Below are 9,037 nucleotides of genomic sequence, written 5' to 3'. Positions count from 1 at the left end.
TTTGTTCTAATGGTGTTTTTTGAATAGAATATTAAGTCCGCATCTTGAACCACAATTAACTACTTTGAGGAATGTATGCAATGTGTTAATTATTGAAACTGTCCTACCAATTTGGTTTGAAACTGTCTCATTGCTATTTGTTTCTCAATAAAATTATGAAAAAAATAAAGTTGTTTGGCAGGGAGAGATGAGGGTCCAGCTCAGGCTGACAGCCATGAATTAGTAGTGATACGTTTTTCAGTTTCTGAGCACTTCACCTTATTACTGGTTACCACCCAACCAGCCTGTCCCATCCTTTAGACCATATCATGGTTCCATGTCTCTGTAGTAGCCTTTTCACAGCATTCTGCTGGCTGTCTCTCTCTTGGAAGTGAGCTCAAAGTACCTCAATCATCCTATGAATATCCCCTGAATTTGCCTTCCATAATTGACATAGACTTGATTTTGTTTCTATTGAGTTTGTCCCATTCTGTCATACTTGCCTGCTCTATAATTTTCCTATTATTCACTGTCTGCCTTCATTGGTTCAGAACATAAGCTGCCCATGAACTGAACCTTGTCAGATTTGCTAACCAACCCCTCCCCAGCATGTAGCAGGCCACCAGTAGCGCTGAATACTCTGATATTCTTGCTCTAGTAGCTCTGAAGTCAGGGCGTAGCAAAGAAAAAGACAGTGAGAACAATGATTAGGATAAAGGGAGAAAATGTGAAGTCCAGTTGGGGTTAAGAGAGTGGAAATAACAGAGACATCAATTGGGAAGATTTAATGGGAGAAACAGCAGAGAGACAAGGTAGTGGAGACTTCTAAGCAATTTTATAATGGAAAACTCCAGACTCTTGCAAAAATAGAAGTAATATAATGAGCCCTTGTACTCATTAGCAGGAAGAAAAGTCATCAGCTCCCATCCGGTCCGTTGCTCCCAGTGCTCCACCCACTCAGTCGCTTCCTGCAGAAGGCATCATCCCTGCATCTAGAGACATCCGCTAGCACCTGACTTCATATCATGCCACCTGTAAATATTTTGGTAATCACTAAAAGACAAAACCCTTGCATTACAACCAAAAGCTAAAATTACTTCCCAAATTGTAAGAATTTAGCATTCGGAAGCCCAGAACTCAGAGCAGAGAAGCCTTAGGAATTTTGCCAACACATGGACAGAGGTGGCCATTCACGGCCCTGATGATTCAGTGCATCTGACATGTGTGGCTGCGGAAGACAGCGATGGTATCTCCTGGGATAATGGAAGTTACTGTGGTGCACAGAGAAGCCAGGTGCCCAGTAAACTGAAGGGGGAGTAGGCAAAGGGTCAGGCAATAAGATCCTGCAGCTCAGCTCAGCAGGTGGGAAAGGGATAGAAGGATGCAAACTCTAACTGTGCAGTGAGCCCTCCCTGATGGCCGCTTCTTCTGTTTCTCTCCAGCGTCTAGATATATGACTGCATGTATTTGTATGTATCGCTTTTTAGAAAATAACAAAAGCAATAACCTGGTAACTATTAGTTGTAGTTACATGCGCTGGCTATCACTCCTCTTGGGGATAATTAGCATTAAAAAATGAGGGGGAGAGAAAGACTGTCACAGATTGTAATTAGAAAGCAGAAAAAAGTTAGCAAGACAGGAATTAAAATCGTGCGGTGAAGCATGGAAGAAATAAAGAACACTGAGGGACACCAGGCCCGGATCTCAGTGTGAATGCAATGATCTACTTCGGGGGGGGGACGGCCGCGTGGCAGACAGCAGGGGACAGCATGGCCACGGCATGAGCTCCAGGTGATGAAGCAACAACAAGGTCCCTACGTGTCACACTCTGCAGGACTGAAAAATTGGAACTGTCCAACTCAAAAGTTACTCAGTGAATCACATCCCTCAACTGACTTTATCCTTGGACTTCTGTCAAAGCCTGGAATACAAGAGGAGGGAGAAATAAGCCCATATCCTACAGTGGCATGAGACATTCACAAGAAGGACCAGATATCTCATTTATCTTTCAGATGATTTATGGGAAAGCAAGAGAAATTTACAACAATTCCACTAAAATAAGGGAGATCTTCAAACAATTCAAGCAAGAAATCTTAAGATTTCTATTAAAGCCATAATTTCATTACTCAGTTATATGTATAAAATAGCATCATGGCTTTCTTTTTTATTTTTATTTATTTTATTTTTATTTTAAGGAGAAAAAAGTAACAATAAAACAGAGTGTCAAATAGGTTAGTAGGAGAGTTACACTAATTAATACACTGTGATTATTGTGTGCATAGTAGTTATTCAGAGTACAAGACAGTTATTCATAGCACAAGTACTCTTGCCCAAACAATATTAGCACAAAACCTTTCATTTCAATGGGCTGAGAGAGACTAGCTATCTAGCTATCTTAATTATCTTCTGCATATATCTTTTTTTCTTTTTTTTTTCCTGCCTTTCCTTGCCTTTTCCCCATCACAGTTTCTCTGTTTACTTTAAAGCGTTTCTTCCCAATTCTATTCTGATTTTCTTTAACGTAGATTTTTATTGTTTAGTTTGGGTGAACTCAAGCATACTAGAAAGTTTTTCCAAAGTATCTGTCTTAACTTGAGCTCATAACCATATTTTTGCTATATTTTATCTCCAGTTTTTCCTAGAAAGGCTCTCTGAGAAGTATTCTGCTGCATTAGCAAGAACCAAGAACCATCGCTCATTTCCAGTGTTCCTCATGCATTAGCCAACTTTCCTGTCTCTGAGACATGATGTCCAACACTCACAGCTCAGAGACCGAGAGCTGTGATGTGGCTCACAGTTTCTGCAGGTTCTGTCTATGGGTGAAACCATCAGTGCAGCTCAAGGACATGGTGGAGCAGAGCTACCTAACTCAGGGCTGCTGAGAGGCACAGAGGGAAGCAGCAAAGAAGAAAAAAAGAGCAGTGCTGAGTACTACCGGGTCACACATCCGGGACCCTCCGAGACACAGAACCCCAGCACTTCCTTATTGGTCTGCTAGGTGGCCCTTAACCCAGTGAAACTAGCACAACCCAGTTGATGGTCCTCCCTGTTCATCAGAAACCTGGTTTTAATTCTGCTGAAGCTGAGTCAAGCATGAGAACGTGCATATTGATATGATTGAGCCAATTAAGCAGAACAACATATTTATATCTAGGGCTGTTCTTAAGCTGTGTAACATTTGCTGATAAGAAAAAGAATCTCATGCTCTCTGTTTTGCTTTTACTAAGTGATACAAAAAGTACTTCCAATCATCAAAATAGAAAAATTCTACTGAAAGAGTACCTTCCCAAGAGGGATAAAACTGTTCAAAATAATGAAAACTTATATCTTCTGCTTCAGTTATTGAAAAATGTAATCCATGTCCTTATTTTCCCCTAATAAATTCTTAGAAAATAATAATTAATAGGCTGATGAATCTTCTTTTAACCCATTCATTCCAATCTTTTAGCATTTAGGAGACAGAGGGCTCTGAGACACGGTTTCAATAGCACATACTATAGTATTTCCTTTTCTTCTTGCTAAAAGTAAAAACAGGCACAAGTATATTGTTCTGTATATTACTTTTAAATCATACAGGAAGTAATCTTTTCACTTCCTCTCATGGAATCTCTTATACAATTAAATATTTTAAAAAAGGATTACTCTGACTTCTCCTCTTGCCTGTTCTCTTATTTGCATTTTATAACTTTGTAAAAATTCATGAAATTTTGTACAGTTTTGTCAGAATGACAGCAATGTTACAGCAACCACTTGATATTTGCTTCCATCTGGAGGAGAGTAATGACTCCAGTTAGAGACAACCATAAAATGGCGCGTAATGCTATAGGCTGCAGAGGAAATTAGACTAGATAGGCCTGAACATAGCACGTTCCAGGAAAAGACTTTGATAAAAATCTTAGATAACAGGAACATAACCTTAGAAACCTATTCGTAGAACCCAGGGGTAGATGTAATGCTAGAAATCACCCAATTTAATAAAAGAGAAATTTAATCAGCTAAAGGGTAAATAACTTGTGCTAGTCATGATTAGTGACAAATATATGAATTACCCTGCGTATGTCAAAAATTGCTCATAGCCTTGAATGAATCAAGGAACTGTATGACTTTATGAAATAGAGCTGTTGCTCCCTTTGCTCTTGTTGCTCTTGCTGTCTTCTGACACCATAAACTATTGTCCCTGTGCTATGCTACCTTCCCTTGGAGCCAAATGAAAATGGACTAAAACCTTCCCTAACTGCAGCAGCATAGAACAGTAGAGGCTTCCAGGCCTGGGGCCCAGTGTGGAGTCATGGAACAGTAGAGGTGGCCAGGGCCAGTAGGCCAACTTCAGTAACACAGACCCAGGAGGAGGGTGTGAGGCCTGCCACTGGACGCAATGAGCTGAGGCATTCTGCTAGGCCTAGCAGGATCCAGACTGAGATCCAGACCTACCGGGAGGATCTATGAGGATCCTCGTGGCATGGAGGTGGCAGGAGGTACCTTAGGTGAACTAGTCTGCCCGGAAGTCTCCAGATACATGAGGGGGAAATGCCCAGAGAGAACTCAGGGGAACCAGTTTCTATAAAAATTCCCAATTTAAAATGATCTTTGTGGGCTGGTGAGATGGCTCAGTGGTCTAAAGCACCTACTTAGAACAAGTTTAGCAAAGCACAGGGACCACGGTTCGATCCACCAGCACCACATGCCAGCCTGCCCCGCCCCCTGGTGGGCTGAGCTGGCCACACACACACACACACACACACACACACACAAATAAATAAAATTGAAAAAAAAATAAAATGATCTTTGCTATATGGACATAGTGTTAGCTCCTATGGTCTAAAAAACAAACAAATTAAAAATTAGTTAACAAAGTTTGTCAATTTCTAAAGTTTACTTGCCATTATTAGTATTGCTAATAATACTGTAACTAGGATACCATGTCTGCCTTAACCACACATTCTCCCTTGAGTAATAATATTGGGAAGCACTTGGGTAATAACCTCACCAAAGCCTTTACCCAAAGGACAGAGGACAGTGCCAAGCAGAAAGCAATATCCCACTCTCAATGAATAGAGAAGGCACAAGATTGCTGCACACATGGAAAAGAATCCGGCATAGGAGCAAGACCTAAAGAACACACTCTTACATAGACGTGCTCTAATGGCAGGGATACAGCTACCTACTATCAAACACTCACACAAAAGTGTCAAATAAATCAAAATAAAGTGTTCTTTTGGAAATAAAAAATGACAAAATAAAGGAGCAAAATGCAATCTCAGGCCCTGAGCCCATCTAGAACAAATCCAGGAGACATCAGCATAAAAGAAAATAAGTCACACACCTGAAATTTCTGAAATAATAGCAACTGAAGTAAAAAAAAAAAAAAACCAACTGTGAAAGGGTATAAAGGAAATCAGAGCAGAAATAATCTCCCAGGTAAAGAAAAAGAAATGATGACTGTAATGAAAGAACTACTAAGCATTTCAAAAGAAGACGTTGGCAAATAATGGAGAATAGAAAAATGATGGAAAGTTTGAATAGCAATAAAAGAAAGCAATAGAATGCATGAAGCAAATTCACAGTGATATACAAGAAATTAAAAACTCCATCACAAGTTAGCAAAGCCATTTGAATGAAAGTGAAGAGAGACTTTCAGACCTTGAAGACACCATTGCAGCTAGCCAACAGGGAAGTAGAGATCTCTCAACAACAAAAAGGATCCAGGAAATAATAATTTAACAGCTGCAAGATGATACAAAGATGAACAACATAAGACTCATAGACATCAATGAGAAAAAAGGAACCACACAAATGATATAAAAAGAATACAGGCAGAAATAATAGCAGACTATTTTGCATACACAGATTTAGACAAGATATCATGTCTGTATCTTGTACTATGAATAACTACTAAAAAGACAACAATATGCAATGTATTAATTATTGTAACTGTCCTACTAATCTGTTTGATACTATCTCATTGCTACTTCTTTCTCAATAAAATTTTTAAAAATAGAAATAACAGCAGTAAACTTCCCAAATATTAGGAACAATATGACTTTCAGTTAACCAAGGCATATAGAACTCTAAATAACATCAACCCAATTAAATCTACACCTTGACATATAATAATCAAGATCCCAGAAACTCAGCACAAGAAAAACATACTAAAGCTTGCTAGAGAAAAGAAATAGACAACATTAAAAGGAAAAAAGCCCATCAGAATAATAGCAGATTTATCCACACAAACTATCAAGCCAAGAAGAGCATTGATTGAAGTACTACAAGGTCTACAAGGGAACAAATTCCAAACTAGATTAATACATCCTGAAAAACACTTTCAAGTTTAATGAAAAAGTAAAATACTTCCATTACAAAGAACAACTAAAGAATTTCATGACAACCAAATCAGACCTACACAGAGTAGTAAAAGACATTCTAGAAAGAGATCAAAAGGACCACAACTCCAAGAACAACAACAGAAATAATCCACCAGGTGGGGAAAACAATTAAACACAGAAAAAGTAGTGAACCAATCACAGGAAGATAACATGACAAATATAAGCCAATACATACCAATTATAACCATTAATGAAAATGGACTCAATCACAAATTAAAAGAAATACATTGACAGAATATATCAAGAAACAAAATCCAACAATATATTGTATATAAGGAACACATTTAACTCAAAAAGTAATTCATAGTCTGAGAGTGAAAGGATGGAAAACAATACTACATGCTCCAATAACTCAGAACAAAGCAGGGGTTGCTATCCTTTTCACAGACAATCTGAACTTCAATCCAAGAATGATCAAAGAAGACAAGAAAGGTCACTACATACTGGTTAGGGGAAAATTTCAAGAGGAAAAGATAATAGTCATAAATATGTATGTGCCAAATCTGGGAATACTCAAGTAAAAACATGAAAAAATTAATAATCAATAACACAATCTTAATAGGGGACCTTAACACATGCTTATCTCAAAAAGATAGGTCAAGTAGGCAAAAAATTAGCTAAGAAGTAGCAGAACTAAACCAAACTTTTGAACAAATGAACTTAGTAGACATTTATAGAGTGATCCAGCCAGAAACATCTGAATAAACATTATTTTCAGCTGCACACGGGATGTTCTCTAAAGTAGACCACATATTAGTCCATAGATCATGCTTAAGTAAATTCAAGGAAGCAGAAATTATCCTATGGATAGTATCTGACCACAGGATAATGAAACTGGAAATTAGTTGCTAAGGAAGTCTGCAAAAACTCTATAAGCACATGGAAATTAAACAACATTCTCCTCAGCAAACAATGGATTACAAAAGAAATTAAACAATTCCTCCCAGTCAATAAAAATTCAAACACACCTTACCAGAATTTGTTGGATGCAATGAACGCATTTCTAGATGGAAATTTATAGTGGTGAACTCACACAAGGAAAATGGAATGAGCACAAATAAATACCTAATGCTGCACCTTCAGCTTCTAGAAAAAGAAGAACAAGCCAAGTCCAAAGCCCAAAGAATGCAGGACTTTATAAAAATTAGAGCATGAATTAATGCACTTGAGATAAGGAAAACAATGTAAAGAATCAATGATTCAAAGAGCTAGTTCTATGAAAGATCAAATAAAATTGATAAACCCCTAGCCAACCACACCAAAAAGAGGAAGGAAGGAATTCATATTCAAGCAACAAGGAATGAAAAAGGTGAAATTACTATTAATCTTGTGGAAATACAAAAAATTATCAATAACTACTATGACAATCTTTACTCTTACAGAATAGAAAACACACAAAAAATGGACAGCTTCCTTAGGTACGAATTACCAAAAAAATAAAACAAGAAGATATATAAACTCTGAATAACCCAATGTCAGCCAGTGAAATTGAAAATGTAATTAAAAAACTTACCAAGAAAGAAAAGCCCATGTTCTGATGGATTTACAGCTGAATTTTGCAAGAAATTTAGAGATTTAATTCCCAACTCTATGTTTACTCCTCCAACTACTCAGTGAAATTGAAAACGAAGTGAAACTCCCAAAATCATTCCTTGGGGCAAATGCTACACTGCTATCAAAACTGGAGAAAAATACAAACAAAAAAGAGAATTACAGGCCAATCTCCCTCATAAACATAGATGCAAAAATCCTTAATAAGATACTAGCAAATAGAGTTCATCAAATCATCAGAAAGATTCTATGCCATGACTAAGTAGGATTCATTTTAGGAATGCAAGGATGGTTCAATACGCACAAATCTACAAATGTAATACATTCTATCAATAGAGCCAAAAACAAAAATCACATGATCTTCTCAACAGATGTAGGAATAACTTTTGACAAAGTACAACACTAATGATCAAAATCCTACAAAAAGAAATTGGAATCAAAGAACTATACCTCAATCTGATAAAATTTATCTATGACAGCTGAACAGCCAACATCATACTAAATGGAGAAAAATTAAAGTTTTATGCTAAAATCATGTAGAAGACAAGGATGCACATTATCACCACTCCTACTCAATGTAGTTCTGGGAACATTAGCCAGATCTATTAGATAAGAGAGATAAATAAAAGGAATAAGAATATGCAAACAGGAAATTAAATTATTATTATTTTCAGATGACATGGATACGCTACATGGAAGACCCAAAAAACTCAGTGAAGAAGTTCTTAGAATTAATAAATTAATTCAGTAGCATAGCAGGCTACAAAGTCAGCACCCCCAAATCATTAGCTTTCCTCTACAGATAGCAGCACATTCACTAATAGAGAAATAATACACTTCACAATAGCATCCAAAAGAGTAAACTACTTAAAAATTAATCTAAAAATGGATGTAAAAGATCTATGAAAATTAAAAGTATTCTGAAAAAAAGAGATTAAAGAGGGTTTCAGAAAATGGGAAGGTCTTCCTTGCTCCTGGATAGGATGAATCAAAATTGTGAAAATGGCTATACTCCTGAAATTAATATTCAGGTTTATTGCAATTCCTATCAGATTGCAATATCATGAACATCCCTTGCACATCTAGAGAAAACATTCCTAAAATTTATTTGGATTCAGAAAAAA

Source organism: Octodon degus, unplaced genomic scaffold (assembly GCF_000260255.1).
Source record: "Octodon degus isolate 3935 unplaced genomic scaffold, OctDeg1.0 scaffold00101, whole genome shotgun sequence".
Taxonomy (NCBI): Eukaryota; Metazoa; Chordata; class Mammalia; order Rodentia; family Octodontidae; genus Octodon; species Octodon degus.
This window is presented reverse-complemented; position numbering follows the sequence as displayed.